The 21,835-nt window shown below is 39.6% G+C and overlaps 1 protein-coding gene across 1 annotated transcript in view; it reads right to left on the bottom strand.

The window, feature by feature from the left end:
- The window catches only part of PRDM1 (PR/SET domain 1), a 141,313-nt gene extending 120,747 nt beyond the window's left edge, over window positions 1-20,566 (bottom strand). Inside the window, exons 1-2 of the mRNA XM_054991932.1 lie at window positions 20,499-20,566; window positions 19,779-19,810 (exon numbers count right to left, since the gene is read on the bottom strand). The gene's annotated coding sequence lies outside the window, so the exon portion shown is untranslated. The remainder of the gene's footprint in view (window positions 1-19,778; window positions 19,811-20,498) is intronic.
- Between the last annotated feature and the right edge of the window lie 1,269 nt (window positions 20,567-21,835).

Raw genomic sequence — 21,835 nt, 5'->3', positions numbered from 1 at the left:
TTACTGCAGTATTCCACCCAATACAGAATCCCATTGTTATTATAGAAAACATACACAGATACTATTAGATAGGGATGATGCTTCTGGGCAGTGGCAATTTAGGGAAGATATACCCATCATTCTGAAAGCATATGCTAGTGTTTGTTTTTCAGTGCAATCAGAAGAAGAGTTACTCCAGTCAATGGGCTTAGAATGGACTAACTTTGTTTAGGATTGTACTGCTAGTCTCTTTAAACACCTTCTAGATTTTTTTTTTTAAAAAACCCACCTTAAAACGAAGACTGGCATCACTCATGGAGGAATCCTGGGGTAATGGAAAGACAAGAAATGGATTGCATTTCCTCTTCCCCACACTTTTATATTAAAATATATGCATCTAGTCTTTCCTGTGGGCTGTGGGTGGATTACAGGTAACAATTAAATTATTACAGATTGAAGCCATACAAAATATAACTCCCAAATACTTCCCTTCCCTCATAAAAAGATGCCTGCACGACATGCACCATCAAAAGCCTTGGCAAACAAACAAGGTTTGCAGCACCTCCTGAAAATTTCCAGCATGGGAGCTCCTTTCACCTCTTCATAGAGCCCCTTCCATAGATTGAGAGCTATGATCAAAAAGGCCCCAGCTCTGGTCAATGCCAGGTGGGCTACCCTAAGTAGCACCATGAAGACTGTAGTTGGTTCATAAGAACATATGGGAAGAGACAGTCCTTCAGATTTGTAGCTTATGGCCATGAAGGGCTTTAGAGTAGGGTTGCCAGGTCCCTGGCACTCACCCCGGCACTCACCCCTGGCACTCACCCTCCACAGTCCTTGTTTTCTCTTCTTGTGTGCACACACAGCACACACGCGCTCTTGGCGTGCATGATGACATCACTTCTGGGAACTGACATCATCACATGGGTCAAAGGGCGGCCCAGCATGCGCTCCCATGCTCACCGAAGGGCTGAATCCCCCCCGCAGGCCCGATTCAGCTCAAAATGGGCCTGTTGCGGGGCATGGGAGCACGCCACGGCAGGGCACGGAGGTGCAGGAGCATGCGGTAGGGCATGGTGGTGCACCGCGCCGCCAGGGGATGCCCCGGTGGGCCCCTGCCCCGGGCAGGGGAATGGCAGCCCTACTTTAAAAGTCATAACCAGCACCTTGAATTGAACTCGGAAACAAACAATGTTTCAAAATGGGCAAGGAACTTTCCCATTGGCTAGCCTCTGGCAATAACTGGGCTGCTGCATTCTGGACCAGCTTCAGTTTCCAGATTGTCTTCAAGGGCAGCCCAAATGCAGTGTGATCAAGATGGGTTAGTCTGTCTATAGCAGTAGAAAAGAGCAAGAGTTCAGTAGCACCTACAAGACTAACAAAATTTGTGGTAGGGTATGAGCTTTTGTGAGTCACAACTCACTTCTTCAGAGACCAGAAGAAGTGAGCTGTGCCTGTGATCTCATAGCCTACTCATGAAAGCTCATACCGTACCACAAATGTCGTTAGTCTTATAGATGCTACTGGACTCTTGCTCTTTTCTACAAATGCAGTATATTATAGTAATCAAATTGCTAGGTTACAAAAGCATGGATCAGCATGGCCAGCTTGCCTGTCTAAGAAAGGGGATAGTTGGTAAACCAGATGCAGCTGATAAAAGGTGCTCTTGGTCACAACCTGCTTTTCAAACAGTAAGGCAAGGTCTATGATCATTCCATGCTCTTACGTTGCTCTGCAAAAGCCAATTCTACTCCACCCAGGACAACTGGATCTAATCAGCCTTCCTGACCAACATTACCTCTGTCTTGTCTGAATTCAGCTTCACTTCGTTCTGCCTTAGCCACCTGACCATGGCCTTAAAGCACCAGTTCAGAACCAAGATGGAAGCATCTGGAGGCCTGGGTGATGAAATATAGAACTGAATGTTCTTTGCACATTATTGACACCCAACCCCAAAGGTTTAGATGGTTTCATTCAGGGACATGGGTGAAAGAACAGAAGCTTATGGTACTTCACAGGACAAACTCCACCCAGCTGATTCTGCTCTTCTGGTGAAAACTCTGTGTGTCCAATAAGGCACAAAGACCAATAAAGCAAAAGACCAAAACCACTGAAGGGCTGCTTCCTTAATACCAAGCCCATATTCCAAAAGCTGGATGAAATGTAGTGATCAGCATGTCAAATGCCACTGATATTTTCCATATGAACCATATTTCCTGGAAGATCTTCCTGGAATATCTCAATGGAAAACAAATGTGCATCCCATGGAAAGCACCAACACCCATGGAGAAGCATGAGGAACAGGAATTATGTGTCACTTCTTTGTTTCCCATAATACCTGATCCTGTTCTGAGCTGAAGGGCAATAGTACTGAGTTTGGAGTAGGGGTGGGAAATGAATAGAATTAGGGGGATGGAAAGTAGATGAGGCTAAAGTGAAACCTAAGATTGCAAATTGGATTTTGTTCTCTAAGAATCTGTCAGTAAAGGAGAAGTAGCAATCTTTTCCTACTTACAAGATTTCTGATTTCATGTCTTTAAGGTACCTAGTCTTCTTAATTTGCAGAAATTAAGAAAAATAAAATAGCCAGTATGAGTAGGGTTGTCAGCCCAAGGTTGGCAATCACTGGGAAACCTCAGTGAGCGGTGTGTGGACTGTGATACCATGATAATAATAAATAATAATAACATTCAATTTATATACCGCCCTTCAGGACAACTTAACATTAGCCCCCAGGACTCCCAGTGAGGGAGGCAGGGTCCGGGACGCGGCGGGAAGAGCCCCCTGAAATCGATGCGGGGGGTAAATTGCCCGTTTGTCCCTATGGAGGCCGGCAGACGTGCGCGGCACCTTGAGTGCTGCCGGGCCATGGAAAACGGCAAAGAGCAGAACTAGGCGGAAGCCTGCAAGTAAGCGAATCCCTTCTGTTATTACAAGCGCACGCGAAGGAGTGGTGGGATCTGAAGCTAAGAAGGCTCGTTCTTCCCCCTCGCTGAGTTTCAGAATTTGGTTGACGGTCCCCCCCCCCTAAAATGGCAGCGAAAAAGCAGAGTCCCGCTTTGGGCAAGTCAATTTCGGCTGCCCTGCAGGGGAAAGGAGAGTCGCTCGAGGACTTGGTGAAGAGGTCAGTTATCGAAGCCATAAAGCCCTTTGTTGACAAGCTGAATGAAACAGATCAAAGGGTGGGCTTAATTGAGAGCGAAGTGAAAACTATTAAGGAAGCAGCGTGGGGGGCAGAGAAGTCTGCCCGGGAAAATGTGTCACTCGTGAGGGCAACGAATAAAGAGTTAAAGCTGGTGGAGAACCAGCTGATCGGGCTACAAGTGGAACGAACACAGACAATTTTGCGCCTCCAGAACGTGAAAGAGGAGGAAAATGAGGATTTATGGGGTCTGGCCTCGGAACTATTGGCGACACCCGCGAAGGCAACTAAAGAAGAGGTAAAAAGCGCCAGTTTGGAAGTCCGTCGGGCTTCTTCAAAATATGCAACGAAGCGTCAGCTGCCTCGCGAGATCATCATCGAGTTTTCATCTAAAAGGATCCGAGACACTATCCTATACAACTCATACAATGTGGATCTGGACTTTCTGGGTAATAAAGTCAAGATACTGAAGGACGTCCCATTTTTAGTTCGGAAAAGAAGATTTAAGTATAAAAAGCTCGCAGCTCTTCTGAGGGAATGTGGAATAAAGTACAAATGGTTATTTCCGGAAGGTATCTGGTTCAGTTACAAAGATCAAGCTTACAAGATAACATTAGAAGATCAACTAAGGGATTTTGAGGATAAAAATCAAGAATTTCAGCAAGACACCAAGCAAGAAGAAAAGGCGAAGTCTGAAGGGGGGGGGGGGAGGAAACGAGCACTGCGGCTGCAGTTGCTCAGAGAGAATTGCGCCCGAGGCCCAGGGGGGGGGGAGGAAGACTTAATTTGAATTGTAATTTGTATTTTGCAAGGTCAACCACTCCATCAATATCATACAAAGTTTTAATTCTTTAATAATGGCAGTATGAAGGGAAAGCATTATGTGTAGTGTAGTGTTGTTATATGTTGCTGTTTTTTTTTCTTTCCTTCCCCTGCCCCCTTTCTTTCCCTCAGTATTGTTAGTCAATGTAGCTAATAAAAAATAAAATCTTTTAAAAAAAAATTAACCACTACACCAAACTGGCTCTCTTGTTCCAAACTGATGTGGTTATCTCACTTCCAGTGCAACCTGGAAGTGACATGATTGCTTAGAGTTTGGGGTGAATATTAGAGTATTGCCTGTCATGATGACATCAATTCTGGGTTGCACTAGAAGTGATGTTGGATCTCTGACAGCTCCCCCATTCCTTTCCCCTGCGTTTTTCTCTCGCTGCTCAGTTGAGCAGCAGCAAGAAAAGCCAATTGGGAGCTGGAAGTTTCCCACTGGCCTCCCTGCATGTGAGGGAAGGGATTATATGTTAGGCTACATTCTGTCACTGGAACATTGCACAGAGATTCACTGTTTCTTAATGGTCCCACCAATGCAAGTAATTTGAGTAAAGACAAACTGTTGTCTAGTTTAGGTGTCACCAACCTTTACTTTAAATGAGACCTGAGTCTTGAAAAATATCTTGAGCTGCTAAAACACATACTCCCACTCATAAAATATTAACAGGGAATTTGAAATCACCTCCCCCTGCTTGTTACCAAGTTTTGTTCTTTGCTAGAAGAGCACTCTAAATGATGTTATTAAGTAAAAAGCAGAGGGGGGGGGGAAAGTCCTGCTCTATTCCTAATAGCAGTGATCTTTAGAAAGTTGTAAAAACAATTATTACGCTTACATAAAAGCAAACTACTAGCTTCTAAGATGATAGTCAAGCAGCCTCCCATTATTATTGTAATTTCTACTTTGGAAGGCAATGGTATCTACCCTTCCACAAAATTTCATGTATTCAAGCAATGGAGTTCAGTGGATTTGATCAAGTTCCTTCACACATAAGGAAACACTCTCCATTCCCCCTTCTTTCACTATCACCATGGCCAGGGGTGGGCAAATTGCAGCCCGCGGGCCACATGCGGCCTGCTACAGAGTTTTTTGTGGCCCACCAAGACAGTCAGAAAAATCCGCCTTGAACCGAGATTTCCTTCCTTTCCTTCATTCCTACATTTGTCTCATTAAACTGATTCTAAAATTAACAGTGCAATCCTATGAAGAGTTACTCCAGTCTAAGCCCATTGAAGTCAATGGGCTTAGACTGGAGTAACTCTCCATAGGATTGCACTGTAAATGTGCTTGCAGCTATAGATGATATGAAATTAGCACAATAAATAAATTGAATAAAACTACCACTATTTTATTTAATTTATATTTATTGATTTTTATGATACAATTTATACCTTTTCTGAAATGCAAAGTTAACTAATGAATGCAATCATTTTAAAAGGTGCGGCCCTCCGCTAACCTCTGCTCCCACAAAGTGGCCCCTGAGCCAAAACAATTGCCCACCCCTGACCATGGCCATTCTCATCACAGAAAAGAGAAAGCACTAATGACAGCACTGGTTGGCAGACGTATCAGGTCAGTTAACAGAGCCTTCCCAGGCCTTTTTGTGAGAGCATTCTCTCTTCATGATCTTTTCCTGGGTCTTCTAGGGGCTGCATAAGCTACTCTTTAGCAGCTGGTGAGACTGGCAAGTAGCCTTGTACATTTATTTATTTATGTTTGTCTTTCGTACTGAGACCCAAGGAGGATTAAGTACATGCAAAGTCCAGCTTGGACATTCAATAATATAACAGGATATGTGTTGCAGAAATTTGAAAAACAGCATATAGATAAAATACAGGAATTTAGAGATGAAACACTGCTGAAACAAAATATAAGTAATTTGATGTGATCTATTAAACAATGCAGAAACTACCTAGCAGGCTGATATCTGCATCTACAGACAGTACCTAGTAGTATAGTCTATAGATCCTGTCCCTTTACCAAAGCATCTCACTGAACCATTATTATAATTATATAAATATGAAAATGGGATGTTACATAATTACTGCAATTATTATGAAAACAAAACAAACTCCCTGTCTAAATACTTCACAACAAGAACAACAACAACACATCCCACTTTCTTTCTTTCTTTCTTTCTTTCTTTCTTTCTTTCTTTCTTTCTTTCTTTCTTTCTTTCTTTCTTTCTTTCTTTCTTTCTTTCTTTCTTTCTTTCTTTCTTTCATGAAAGAAACAATAATGAAACAAAGCCACTCCAAACATCCCAATAACTAAATAGTCCATTTTGGAATTAATAACAAAAATGAAATGAACAAAACAAACTCCCATGCATAAGTCTACTGCTGAGCTACTGATAGTTCATGAACTACCTGTTAGAGACCCCTGATCTAGTTAGAACTGTTGACTGATATCTTCAGGTTGTATCTTGAGTCTCTGTAAATTAATTACTTGTAACTATAATACTTTTCTAAAGTTGCTTTTTTCTTTCCCCAATAGCTACTTTTTGAAGTGACAGATTGTCATGGGGGAGACATTTTAAGCCTTTCTTCCCCTGCCTTTTCTTCTAAACTGCTTGTACTTCTGTTGGAGAAAAAATACGGCTACTCATAACTTTTCTCTTCTGAAAGTAAAAGCAGCTGGAAAGGGAGGGGGGTCAGTAAGAAAATATCAGGGTTAAATAGCTTGTCATTCCCCCCGCCAAAAATCAGCACTAGAGACACATTTAGCTAGAACATTTACTGAGGCTTGGATTAACTAAAGAATTACCTACTAATTCAACTTAACCTAGCAGAAGTTTCTGTTTTCAGACTTTTTAGAATGTTGTCTTATAATGTGAGTAGAAGCAACCAAGAGGTTTATGTAGGCCCATATGTCCAAATAACTACTATACAACATCTACAGGAAGCTACTTAAACCCTCTGAACCTATGGAAAAAGAACCATAGTGAACATTTCCTTTAGAACCAGGAGAAGAAAGTTAGTGCTGCCTTCAGGGGGCAATTCTCCCTGGTCTCCTCCCAAAGGCTTTTGTGGGACTACATCAGTTTGCACCTCATAATAACCTGGTTTTAAAGTGCTCAGTTGAAAAACTGTGTGTTTGAAAAAACATTCAGGCATTGCTATAAAAGGTAAACATTGGGGAAGAAGCCCAAACATCTACTACAGCTAAAGTATGTTTTAAAATGAAAAGAAAGTTTAGAGTGAATTAAATTGCTTTTAAAAATAATCTGATTCCAGTTTGTTTATGCTCATTTGTATACTTTTTTTCCTTAAGGAAAAAAGAATAATATACACAAGCTGAAAGTTACAATTATTTACTTTTTTGTTTCATTTAGTGTTCCCTCAGTCATCCCTCCTTCCTGCCCAGTTAACGTTCCCTCAGTTATCCCTCCTTCCTTGCTGTTTTTATGGTTTTGTATGCATATTTGAGCTCTGGTTTTAATTGTTTTAATAACTTGTTTTTGTTGGTTTTAATGGTTTTTAAGATGTGATTTTATTATGTATGTTTTTAATTTGTTAATTGCCTTGGTAGCCTTTATGATAGCAAAAAGGCATGGCATAAATTAAATATATTTATTTAAATATATAAATAATCTATATATATAAAGACAAGTGTCCTGACTGACTCATCAATGCCCAGCCCAAACCCCTGGACCTAGAAACGTGAAATTTTAGGAGACCTTTCCTTTCATGATGTAGAGACTCACTAAGAAGGGATTTTAAGACATTCACCCACTAAGGAGGTAAAAAGTGTTTTCCCATAGGGATACAGCTTCCCTGTGTGGCTGGCAACCTTCTCCTCCCCACCCCCACCAACTCCGCCACTCTTTCCTGAGGTCATTTGCATATGCGGCCTGATTGGTCATCACCCCCAACATTCTAAACAGTATGCAGTTGCTGTTGGGAGTCATTGAATGTGCCCTGAAGTAAAAATACACCTCCCAGTCTTCCCCTCTAGGGTTGCCAATCTCCCTGTGGGGCCTGGCTTTCCTGTGTGGCTGGCAGGCTCCTGCCTGCTTGCATCCTCCCCCTCCCTGATGGTTCAGCTGTGGAACTCTGTGTTCTGAGGTCAAAATCAGGTAAAGGAAACTGCAGACTGTTGAAGAAAGACAGTACAAGATTCCTGAATAGGGATTTTATATAAAAGTCAGTATGGCAACTGAATTTTTAAATGTTCATGGGGAGATGGTGCACAACCGTTCTAGGGGCCATTTCAATGCAAACTTCTCACATGAACCTGCTGAAGTGCCCACCACACCACCCCTCCCTCAGTCCAACTCCACCTCACACCTCTCATAGCCATCACCTCTTACTGCCCTCAAGAAGCCTTCTGGCAGACATTGTGCAAGATACACCGACACTAAAAGGAGGAAGCAATTTAGAGATGCGGCAAAGAAATATGCTCATCCTACTCCTGCAGTGCTCTGAGCAGCAGTGGCCAAGTACCAGCAAGATCACCCTGAGGTGCACAGAGTGGTAGAGTCTCTCTATGAGCAAAGCAATCCTGGAAGACAAGTAGAGAGGCGCTCACTTCCATGGAAGTTCAAGGCGCACTCAGGCATGGCATATGATCCTTCGCTACCTTCAAGCTGCCTCTTAACCTCATCCATGCAGAAACACCCCTGTTCAGCATCTCAGAACAAAGCAACATGGCCCAAGTGCTGTGGAACTGTAAGCTCATTGTTTGGGATGAGAGCACCATGGCATACAAGGGGTGTTTTGAGGCATGGAGCATAACCCTCAAAGATGTCAGGGGCAATGAGAGAGTAATGGGGGAGTCACAATGCTGTTGGCTGGAGACTTCTGGCAGACTCTGCTAGTAGTCCTAAGGGGAACTTGAGCTGATGAGGATACCGTGTGTGTCAAGGCGTCATATCTGTGGCCCCTCATCAGGAAACTCTCACTAAGAAAGAACATGAGGGTCCACTTGAGAGGCGAGGTGTCTGCTGGGGAATTCTCTGAACTCCTACTAAAAATAGGGGACGGAGAGTATCCCAAGTCCAAGGGAAAGGTGACCATCCCTGCAGGCCTGGGCACAGTAGTCACAACGCTAGCAGATTTAACAGCCATGATATGCCCTGATATCGTCACTATCATGGAGAAGTCCATGAACTGGCTTTGCAAGCATGCCATTCTGACCTCCAAGAACGACAAGGCTGCCATCATTAATTAAACACAACTTAACTCCCTCAAAGGGGAAGAAATAGAGTACAGATCTGTGGACTCAAGTGGTGCAAATGGATGATGTGGTCCACTACTTTGTGGAGTTCCTCAACATGCTCAACCCTCCTGGCTTCCCAGCCCACAAGCTTCTCCTCAACGTGGGGGCTCCAGTGATGCTGCTCCAGAACCTCAGCCCACCCAAACTCTGCAATGGCACCAGACTACGAGTGAAAGCCCTCCATAGGAACATCATCGAGGCCACATTGTTCACCAGCAATGCTCAGGTGTTCATACCACGCATACCATTCATACCATCAGATAACCTCTTCAAGTTCAAGAAACTGCAGTTCCCCCTAAAGGTCTGCTTTGCTATGAAGATCATAGCAGGGGCAGATACTGAAGTCCCAGGGGCAGACACTGAAGGTGGCAAGAATTGACTTGAGGGAGGACTGCTTCTCACATGGGTAGTTCTACATGACCTGCTTCAGAGTGAGCTCACCCAGCAGCCTGGTGATCCTAGCATCTGAGGGGAAAACCACCAATGAGGTCTACAAAGAGGTCCTTCAGTAGAAAAAAAAGGTTGTACGTATTTTTCACTTTATTTATTGCACTACAATCTTTTCCTTTTTAAATCTCTTCAATAAATGTTACATTTTGAAATTCATCAGTTTTCAGCATCAACACGTTTCACTTTATTCAAACACCTTTGTGAAGCTCGGGTACTATGCTATTATACTACAAAACAACTCAAAAATTAAAACCCACAAACCAAAAAATGTTACATACCCATAAGTATTATAACTGGATTTAAAGTAGTTAAATACTCTAGCAAAGCACAGGCATCAAGCTAGTAATAAATAATTGTAGTATTGCATAGAACGCTTAAAAACCCCTCATCCATTTCTAATATTTTTCTAGCTATAAGAAAACTGTAAATAATAATGTGCTCTTTTGCTCTACTTTTTAAAAAACAAAACTGTATGTTCTAGTTAAACACATGAGCCTTGTCAGTACCATTAGTTTTCATCGTAACTTTAGTGCCCCTGGAAGTATCAACAGCACTGCTGAAAGATTTCTGAATGTGATTATAAAATGCTCATTTCTAGTTTCTTTTCTCCTACCCTCTTAATTCCTATCACACTTCAGTTTGCTACATCCTGAACTGATTAAACACACTATAATGTAGTCCTCAGAAGGAAGGGGAAATGATGTGCTTGGTCATGACCAGCTTTTAAGGAAAATGTCTTAAGCAAAATTGAAAGGTCAGGTTTGGGAAACTGTATAGCCCCTTTCCCTTTCCCTCACAAGGAACACTTGTTGAGATTTTGCCCTAGATGTTGGTGGTAGAACATGTAAAGAGCCACTCATGTGTTTTTCATGCATGTTTTTAAAACAGTTATATTCCACTGGTACTTTCTCAAATTCATGAAAATTGACACTCTAAAAAAGTGATTATTCCCTTTTCATATCACAGCAACAATGGATAATCATAAACATGCTTCATCGTATTCTCTAAAAATGCAGTTTGGACTCTCTATACTACACTGAAACAATTTTAGAAAATTTTAGAAAGTTTTCCAAAAATATTCAATGCATTTTGGCAAAGAGATGTGATATTTGTCATAGACATTACCCAGCAAATGCTGGTGACTTCAATAACTAACTTTACCCATCTACTGCTGAATTATGAGCCCATTTTCACTTTTCTGAGATAGAGCTAGAAGACTATGAAAACATGCAGCACTGACCAGACACCATGGTAGATCACTAAAACAGACATATACACCACAGGCAATGATAACTGTTCAACATTGTCTCCAGTCCAAACTGAAGAAAAGCTGCACACAATCTTCCTTCCCAAATGCCAAGGGCACAGTCCAATATATTGCAAGTGCACCAACAACATGTGACACAATCAGTTTACCCTAAATACTATTTTCCATAGGATTGGACTGGAAGACACCTGAGCAAAAAACACATGCTTGTTATCTTTAGCATTGTTCCATGTCTTTAGCTAAACTCACGAACTGGAGAGAGGTGCCAATACTAACCTTTATGAAGAAGGCTGCCTCAGATCAAGCCCCAGAATGCTCACTGTTTGTTGCATTCTTTGAATGAGAGGGCCTGCTTTGCCAAGAAGCAACATGAAGCAGCTATTATTATGTATTTATGTGTGAAAGTTGGACACTGAAGAAAGCTGACCAGAACAATACTGATTCATTTGAAATGTGGTGCTAGAGGAGAGTTTTCCGGTTACCATGGATGGCCAAAAAGACAAAAAAATGGGTTCTAGATCAAATCAAGCCTACATTCTCTCTAGAAGCTAAAATAACAAAACTGAGGCTATTGTACTTTGATCACATCATGAGAAAACAAGACTCACTGGAAAAGTCAATAATGCTAAGAAAAATGGAAGGCAGAAGGAAAAAAGGAAGACCCAAAATGAGATGGCATGACCACATAAAGGAAGCCACATTCTCCTGTTTGCAAGATGTGATAAAGGTTGTTAATGATAGGATGTTTTGGAGGTTTTCCATTCATAGGGTCACCATAAGTCAGAACACACTTGACAGCACATAACACACACATATAGCACCATCAATGTTCATGGTGCTTCACAAAATAATGGCATCAAACTCCAAAGTAAATACCATATTCCTACTTCCAGTTTCAGTGGTTTCATTGAAAAGAAAACTGAGTCAGGGAGTGGTGTCATCCCTTTCTTCTCTATACTAAAATATTTTCCTTCCATCTCTTTTCTTCCCATTCTTAATCCAACACTTGCTACTTGATTCATGGAGTCTTTATTGGTTGCCACATCTGAAATCTTAATGATCCCTTCCCGCATTAGGATCATACCTTGCTCAGTCACTATTGCTCTGTAAACAACAGAAAAGAAGTTGTTCCAATGTGAGGAAATACATTAAGGAAACCCTGTAACAGTCGGATAAGCAACATACACACATACCTTATTTCTACTGTATTAAACATCCTGAAGACTCTTTGTTATATGATTAGGCACAACATATGCAAATGGAATTTTGAAGCAACTCTTTAGTTGGAACTACTGCAAAATAGTCATATAACAGGAATCCCTGTTTCTTGTAACTAGAAAGATTGTTGGAAGATACTTCCCCTGGGGAAAAAAGATCTGGTTCAGAAAAATCCCATTTCTATGGCACATCACAAAAACAGAATTATTTTAAAAAAAAATCAATATACTGCCATGTTTTCCAAGACTCGTGCAAAAGTCCGCTGTTTTGAGCAATGGGTATTTTATATAAATGGGGGATGGGGAGATGAATTTCCTACCACAAAAGGTCAGATTTTTATTTGACAGTTTAGGAATGGGACAATCCTGTTACTCTTCTCTTAAAACTATTTTAGAAATTCATTTTCAGTTAAACAAATTAAAATGCAAAAAAATAGATAAAACAGTCACATCTGTTTCTAAATTTGTTACACGTACATTAGATTTACATAAATAGTTTTAAATTCCATATTTAGGACTAAAAGGCAAATGCATATTCACATATAATCTGCTGGTGTATGAAGGAAAAAATGAGGTTCGGATGGAAGCTCCTCATTCCAAGCTACACCTACTGCGTTCTTCAATTCTGAATAATAAAATCATGGCCGAAAATTTATTAACTGATTTTCCCTGTGATATTTCTACACAGTCATTGAGAAAGTCCATCCACTGGTTTTAAATCACTTTAAGTTTTTAATCCATTTATAAAACTCACATTCAGTTATTCAGTTACAGGCATACACAAAGCTGTACGGTCACTGTGTTGAAATTAGATTTTATATAACATTGAGAGCCAGTTGGTGTAGTGGTTAAGAGCAGCGGGACTTTAATCTGGAGAACCGGGTTTGATTCCCCACTCCTCTGTTTGAAGCCACCTGGGTGACCTTGGGTCAGTCACAGCTCTTCCAGAGCTCTCTCAGCCCACCTACCTCACAGAGTGATTGTTGTGGGGATAATAATAACACACTTTGTAAATTGCTCTGAGTGGGTGTTAAGTTGTCCTGAAGGGCAGTATATAAATCAAATGTTGTTGTTGTTGTTATCTGAAAAAACTGGATTGATATTCAAACCAGGTCCCAAAACAGCCTTCTTCCTGTTAAAAAAGGGATGTATCAGCTAGAATAAAAATATTGACTATAGGGCAGTGGAACAGGAGATGCCTATTTAATGTCTCCTCAGTTTTAAAGTGCTTTGTTGGATGGAAAAGAGGATGGGAGACAGAAGACTGCTGTTTGAGACATTCAAGCCCCTAAACTGCCCTTTACAGTGTAGAACGAACTGTTTCATTCTTTGGATCCCATTCAGTATAATTAAGAATAGGACCTTGTGCACATTCCTGATTTTAATCTGGATTTTGTTGCAGAAGATTAACCAAAATAAGCATGGCGTATAGTATTTGTTAAATATATTAGTTATTGCTTCAACCACCTAATAAAGGCAATATAGGTGTATTTTGAAATATAATGTAAAACATACATTCAGCATTGTGATGTAATGGTTAACATCTGGCTAGGATGTGGGAAATCCAGGTTCAAATCCCCACTCTATCATGGAAACTGGCTGAGTGACCTTGAGCCAGTCACTCTCTCTCAGTCTAGCCTACCTCACAGGGTTACTGTACGAAAAAAAGGAAGTGGAGAGAATGTCATAAAAGGGCTTCAGGTCCTCGTTGGACAGGATTGTCTAAAGAAAGAAATAAAAAAGAAACTGGATTCTGTATAAACTAACATATATCAATGTTACATAACTTATTATTTATACTATTTCATGTTGTTTTTTTCCATTAATCAAGATCTCATACCAGTCTGCAGTAGAACAGGTGAAAGGAACAAAAACTGCAGTCGCTGGATTATGGAAAGTAATATTTCATGTTCTTGATTAAGAGATGTTCATACTGCACATGAGGTTCTGTCCATATGCACCACCTAGCAAAGTCTGAGATATCAGATTTTTCAATGCAAATCCTATACTAGCTGCTAAATAAAGAAGAGGATTCAATCCCTAAGCATCTGCCTGATGCTATAAAAACTGACAACACTGACATCTTTGGAGAGCTGGTCCCACAGTCCTAGTCCAAATGGTAAAATTAGAATTCTGTTATGATTTTACTAAGAGCATAACAATTTTTCATGTGTGCTTCCCAACAAGGAATATACATGCAGATCTTACCTCTGTTTGTGGTTTACCCTCAGTGCATCAAGTCACATGTAAGTGACTTATATTCACTATCAAATTATATTTAAATTTTTGACTCGTTGCCGTCGAAAGACATTTTGGCTGGCAAATTATCATATAATTGCAACATTGATTGTAAAGTTATTCTTATTTTTGTCTTCTCTAGTCAGAGGGTTTTTTTCCCCTAGACACAGAAATGAAAGACAGAACAGTCCCCAAATCTGCTTGTAAATTTGTCACAATTTGTCAAATATTAGTCTAAATAAAATCCAAGGATCAGTGCTAATTATATGACTAAGATTTTGTAAGGATCCCAACTGTATAAAATAGGCACCATATTCTGGGCTTTTTAAAAAAGGAAGTACATGCCAGTACAGAGTACTGGCACCTTTTTACAGAGATCCAGCACCTCTTCATGGAGTACCAATGCCTCTTGGGTATTTGGGACTTGGGCTGAGAGGGGAGAACATCATGAGCACTGATACCTCCTCTTCTTTTTTTAAAAAAGAGAAAACCCCATGTACGAGTTTGACTTTTCATCCATTGGGGAAGTCAGTCTTGTCAAGCACAATGTCCTCTCCTTTAGTAAGTCCAATTTTAGGCAGTTACAAGCAAAGAGCTTTTTCTCCCATAGAAGGGATCACATATTGCAAAATCCAGCAACTCTTTTGCTATTCAGAATTTTTATAAGTGTATCAAAGAATAAGGTTCACTTTAGCATTCCCCTAAACTTGCAATTGATCTTAAAAGATTAAGGTATTAATATAATAAATATTCTTATAATTAATGAATAATTAAATATAATTAATGTTTTGCAACACCACAAACAATGCAAGCATTAAATAACAGAGGTATAATGTAGCACAGAAAATGTAAGCCTTGTTTTCATTTCACATAGACCAAGCAATAACAAATAACCAAAGTATCGTACAAGGAGAGTGCAAGCAGGCAAATAAACACTAAACACAGATAAATTAGTCTCTGTTCTTGTCATTAACCAATATGATTGGACTCTGAGAGCCAGCATCATCAGCATTTAATATAGTCTCAGTGCAATCCTAAATAGAGTTACTACAGTCTAAGCCCACTGATTTCAATAGACTTAGACTGGACTAATTCTCTAGGATTTCATTGTCTATGTGCTACTGACCATAAAACAATAATCAGAACAGCATAAGGAGAGCATATATACGAAACATTTTTAAAAAGTCTTAAATGACATTGGTAATTTTAGACTGAATTAATGTCTAGGCATAAGAACAGTAACAATAATAATATTATTTGTTATATATGTATTTCCGTAGTTTTCTTTGTAAATGTAAGAATCCATAATAGTAAATAAACATACATATTCTATTGTTTTTGTTTACTCTTGGTAAAATGAATTTTTAAAAATCCAAATTGCAACGATATTTCTTAAAAACACACATAAAATATGTCACATCACGGATACTTACCCTTCAAAATACATTTACTATAGCAATACTTCTTTCCAACTAACATTGTTTAACTTTATTTATTCTTCAAAGTACATTGCACAAACAACAGAAGGTATTCCTAGATTGCCAAATCTGAAGGACATTTCATGAGTGTACAAAGGTAACTGAAATCCCAGTAGCTTTTAACTCTCATTAGTACAGAACGTTTACAAATTCAAAATTATTATTATATCCACAATGGAAGCACAATTCAGAACTGGCAAGGGGAAGACTTGTGTGCAGAGCTCTCCCTAAATTCCTTTACATCAAATAAAGTGATAATAAGAGAGTTACCAACGTAAGTGTTTAGAAACCTTTAATCACAACCACAGTGATCAGGAAGCCACTGATAATTCACCTCATTTGGTAAACTATACACATGCACGCACACACGCACACACACAAACACACAATTCAGGTGTGACTAAAAATGACTGACTTCAAAGTTTATGTCCTCTTCAAGTGGATTTCAGGAGGATTATAGAAGGTATGATTAATGAAACATATACCTTAGACTAAAACAAAGGTTATAAGAGGCTTCATAGTTGAAGCACATTAAGAGGGGGGTGGATTTATTCCTTTATTCTTCTGGAACATTTGTTGAAAGATAATAGCAAACCTTTAATGTTATTAACAAATGCATTAAAAGAAAATGATTTGATTCAATTACTAAACAAGAGAACCTTGGTTTATGTGATTCTGTGAATTCTTACGGAACAAAGCAAGTTGCAGTCAATCAAGGATTAAGATCAATGAGTTGGATACTAGCAGCTTTTCCGCTAGATCTCAAACAATTTCTCTTCTTACTGCAGCCCTCGTCCCATGTGTTTTTTTCTCTATGTAGGTCCCTCCATCAGTGGTCAAAATGGATCTCTCACCCTTCTTTCCCCAGCGGAAAGACAGTAAGATGCTTTTCACAATGAACTCTGCCAGCCAAATTATGACGTACTGATAATTAATTATTTAAATAAAGGTTAGTATAAATCTTTTACCAGAAAATCTGGAGATCAAATAAACACCAGCTACCAACTAGATACCATTTTCATATTCTAATCCTTTCAAACACTGCCATTTTGCATCTCCTCCCATATCCTGTATAAATTGGCCTTAATTGTACAGGTTTGCTCAGTAGAACATTTGCAATTCTGACAGGTAAATTTCTTTTGGAATTTAGGGAAATTTAAAAAGAAGCTTGTAATCTGACAAGGAGGGGTACTATTTAAAGGAAAAACAAACTAGTATTAGCCCTTTACACTGCAATTAAAAAAGCCAAATATAGCATGTTGTGAATAAAATGCCTAACAATAATAAAACAAGATAGCTAGACAGCAGTCATTAACATACTTACTTGGAAGTATATTCCATTAAAATCTTTTGACTTACTTCCATGCAAATGTTGTTATGCTTGTGGTGTAAGAAGAGTAGCAACAATTTCTTAATTGTCACTACAGTACCTTGTATCAGGTATATGCCCTCCAGACTGAAAAGACAACCCAAGCATTGAATAATTGGAGAAGCAAACATTTGTCTACCATTCAAACCCGGAAGAAAAAGGCATCAATATTAAGACAACTGAGAGGGCTGCCAGCAACAAGGGAGGTTGCAATATAAAACAGTAATCACTGTTGGACTTTAAAGCCAGAGATCAATGACAGTTATTTACCACATAGTTTACTTAAGCAATGAAAAGAAAACCATTGACATAATTTTTAAACCCTTCAGTGCCAAGAAAATAAATAATGTTGATTTACAGGACGTACATGTGCAGTTATCAGATATTTATATTTCTATCAGATGGAATCACTTAGGGAGCAGTACACTAACCACTGCTGCTGCACAACCCCCTATTCATTTAGAAGAGGATTATGGAGAAGCCACATCAAAATCAAACAGATTGTGCCTCCCAACCTGTAGTCCTAGGGACTGAAATGAATACTTCTGCTATAGAAGCCATTGACAATTCCCTGTACAGTAGTGGAGTTTTCATTTTTGCTCCAATACAAAGTTCTGTTTCAGTACAAAGTACTTCAGACAGGTTTAAGAAGCTATTGTTTTAATTCTCCTTGCCTTGATCGGCTGTAGGAAGAGCTACTATACTTGTTTTCATCTATGTTCAATTATGAAGTTGTAACATTTATTGTTCCATATGATCGTTGTGTTACACAGAATATCAAATGATGGACCACAAGAATATTTGAGTTCTGCTGCAATAAATTACTTCTTTATATTAATAATGAATGTGCTCGATACCATAGAATATTGCAGATTGCTACTGATCTTTGAAGTCAGTGCACACTTACAAATTATACTGTAAAACCGTAAGTTATCATTTAAACTGGTGTCGGGGTGGGGGGAGTACAGTGCAGCCCTAAGCAGAGTTGCATCCTTTTTATTCCAATGAAATCAATGAGTTTAGAATAACGTAATATTATTTAGGCTTGTACTGCTGTCACAGTTATTGAAACCCAAAGTTTGTCCTGAAAGAGTAAATGATGGATCATACAGATCTTGCCATTATAGATACCTGGTATGGAGATAGAGTCTTGCACATAATAAATATGAACCCAGTTCAATGAGCTACTTAGGAACTATTACATAATTCATTTTTGGCTACTGTCACGAAATGTGAACATAGTTTTAAAACAAAGGATGAACCTCCATAAGAAAAATGTTGTTTCATTACTAATCCACTATCATGCTTTTCACATTATTGGATTTCCTAATACATAGACATAGACATATATGTATCTTTATTTATTTGTTTATGTTTTCAGCTTGGGAGAATGGTTGGGTTAGAAAGATCTTTTAGAGTAATTTTTCATCTTTCTCCCAGTCATGGTATTGTTTTTAGTGAGTTAGTATTTCTAAAGGAAAGTACGTACAAATTAGGAACCATTCTGATGAAATGTAAAAGGCATTTGAAAATTGGAATATTTCACTATAAGTTACTTCTTATAAACAATATTTTGAAAATAATACTGTTAAATAATTTGAATGTTTTGATGGATTTCTGTAGTATATAAAGATTAAAACTTTCACCTACAAACCAAACACAGCAGAATTATCTTGGGCAGATAATTTGGAACTGAATTAATTTGTCTGTAAAAGTTTACACTTAGAAGGTTATCTACTTTTGTCTGTAAGGATATCCACCAGAGTTTAACTGGGTTTATTCCCAAATAAGCTTGATGGGCTGCAGTCTCCATTCTTAAAGCAAGCTACTGTGCGATAAGGTCTAGCTGGCTAGATGCTATTATCTGTCATTTTAAATGGGTATTATGCCCACACTTATATATGAGTTCAATTGTTGCTTGCACACACAATCACATGCAACCACAACAACAAATGAATGAGAGCTGTCGCAGAACAAAACATGATAGCTATTTTTCATAATACATATTAAGAATAAACATTGTTGTTCATTTTGCTCCTCTACACTAGAGCACAAATAAGCTGGCATATTAATTTATTCAAACCATTTTTGACTGTAGAACCGTGCAGTCTGTTACCTTGGTATAGTCACACTATACCAAGCTAACTGAGAACAGGTCTGCAGATTTCAACTTGCTGTTAGGCCCGTAGGCTAATTTTAAAATATATTCATTCAATATAAAGGGAAATTTTGTATTATACTATGCAGAACTATTGTAGAGAGTATGCTGATGAAGATATTGACTACTTAAATTTACGGCACAACTAAAGTAATTTTATTTAGTTGTATTTTGACATACCAATTTCCTCAGCTATCAGTAATTGGTAAAAGGAAATAAATAAATAGGATTTAAAGTTATCTTGTAATATAAGATGCATAAAGAAAAGAAACCATCTCTCTGTTAAATACACCATAGTTAAATTTTTTTCTCAAGAAATATATGCTCTTGCTCAGGACTTCAGCTAATCAAATAGAGAAAGTTTACAGGGATAGTATCTAAGTAGCCACATGACATGGCCTTGATTTTTAATCTTTTGTTAAAGCATATCTTACCTTTCCCAGATCTCTCCTTTCAAATGAATGATCTATGGAAGAAAGGAAAGCAAGTCCGAATGGAATATAATATAATTTGCCTTCATCCACCCTCTTTCCTGACATATTCCCTTTCCCCTCAAAGCTTTTAATAGTTTAGTAATATTCATACATGTGAGGCACCTTTTCTCTGAACATTATTTTTATGCTCAATAATAAAATGTTCTACCATGTCACCACTTTCACATTACCTTGCATAATCATGAAAGGAACAAATATATTTTAAAAAATGTTTAAAAAATCCAAAGGAATGAAGGACTAGTGAGGGTTCAAGCTCATTTATAAATTCACAATTAAGGTTAATAGTTAAACTTCGTCTCTTCTGCATGCACTACCATCCCCCACGAATGGAGACCTCTTAAAGGAATTAAATGTTTTTGTTCTCTTTTCACCCCAGGCCAGACAAAACTGTCACCATCTCCGCATTTATGTACAGGTTGGGCAACAGCAGTTCCTCAAACTTTATCACTTTTTTTGCTCCTATGTTAATCCTGGAGAGAATCTACTTCTCTAAAAGTAACAGCTCTCACAACATCAATGTAACTTTCTAAATCAAGGATTCTTATTTTTAAAAAGTTTCAAAATGTCTTTCCTAAAAACTAGATCGAAAAAATTCCAGTATTGATGATCCCACCCTTTACTTTCCCTACTACCAACTTTCAAGTCCCACAGTTCTCTCACCTGCTCCGAAATTCAGCAGGATTCCAAGAAGAAAATAAAATCTTCCCAGTGGTTCCTTTTCTGATGGTTTCTTTTGCCTTCAGTCTTGGAGGTTTAAACCTGAAAAACAAATATCTCTATTCAATGCAGAGTAAGCTTTGGTGTGTGTGTGTGTGGGGGGGGGGGGTTCTGAGTTAATTCTCCATCAGACAACAAGTCTCAGTGTCTGGTTACACAAACATACCTTCAGTAAGGTTGGAAAGAGATTCCTGGGGGGGGGGGGTGCCTAGCCCAGAACAGACATGGGGAAAGGACAGATAGGGATGGGGAAAGGACAGGTTTACTACGGATCTGAGGGAAAAGTGTATTGACAGGAGAAAGAGCAGATACAGAAGCAAATGGTACAGAAACTGGGAACAAAAAGAAAGGCTGTGATCGTAATCCTGCACAAGTGTAAGTAAATTTCACTGTAAACTGCGGTTTTTATTTTCCAGAAAAAGAACTGGAAGAGAAGCGGAGGACAAATAAGCAGAAATCGCGAGTTGAGATGAAAAGTTTTGCTCGGAAGTCCTAGGTCACGCTATGCAGACCGTGCGCACATCACACTGCATTCACAGTGATTACCTCTTAAATGTATACCCATAGACTCGCTCCCTAAAACGTGCACTTTTCACACGTGCATTGCCTCTTCCCCTTACTCCCTCCACTTCAGAATAATACGAGTTCCAGCTCCCCCTCCTCACCTCCCCGAAAAATGCATCCGTAGAGCAACGACGGGCTCAACTTACCTGTTTCGTCCTACTCGGTTGCGTGGCGGGGCTCCCACGAGCAAGAAGCCCCCAGCCTCAACTTAACAGGCAACTGCGGCATTGCACAAAAGGCGACTGCTGTCCAGCCACTTCGCTTGCTGGCGCAGCCCAAAGCGCAACGACGGAGAAAAGGGCTGCGCGCGCCGGCGGCGGAGGGGGGCGGTTTGAAGTGAAAAGTGGGAAAGTTCTGTTCCCTGGGAATAACAAAACTTTAAAATGCATATAAGAACAAAACGGGGCGGGGGGGGGGGGGCTGGAACGAGCGTCAGCTTCGGAGGGGAGGTTTCCCAAAACAAGAACCGTCTCTCCGCTCAGCGAAAGGGGCAGTTCCTTGGCGAACGAGTCCCCCGCGTGCCTTTTCTTTTCTGAGGTGGCGGGGGAGTTTCGAAGAGTGGACCCTCTGGGAGACTCCGCCACGAGGGAAAAGAGAAGGAAGAGGAGGGCGACGGACACGACCCGGGGAATTCAGTTCTGCCCCTTGACTTTTGAGCGCGTGTGGAGACAGAGACAGGCGGGGGTGGGGAGGTTTAGTCGTTATGGATGAAGGCG

Source organism: Eublepharis macularius, chromosome 1 (assembly GCF_028583425.1).
Source record: "Eublepharis macularius isolate TG4126 chromosome 1, MPM_Emac_v1.0, whole genome shotgun sequence".
NCBI lineage: Eukaryota > Metazoa > Chordata > Lepidosauria > Squamata > Eublepharidae > Eublepharis > Eublepharis macularius.
Note: the sequence above shows the minus strand (reverse complement) of the source record. Positions and strands in the feature narration are given on the sequence as shown.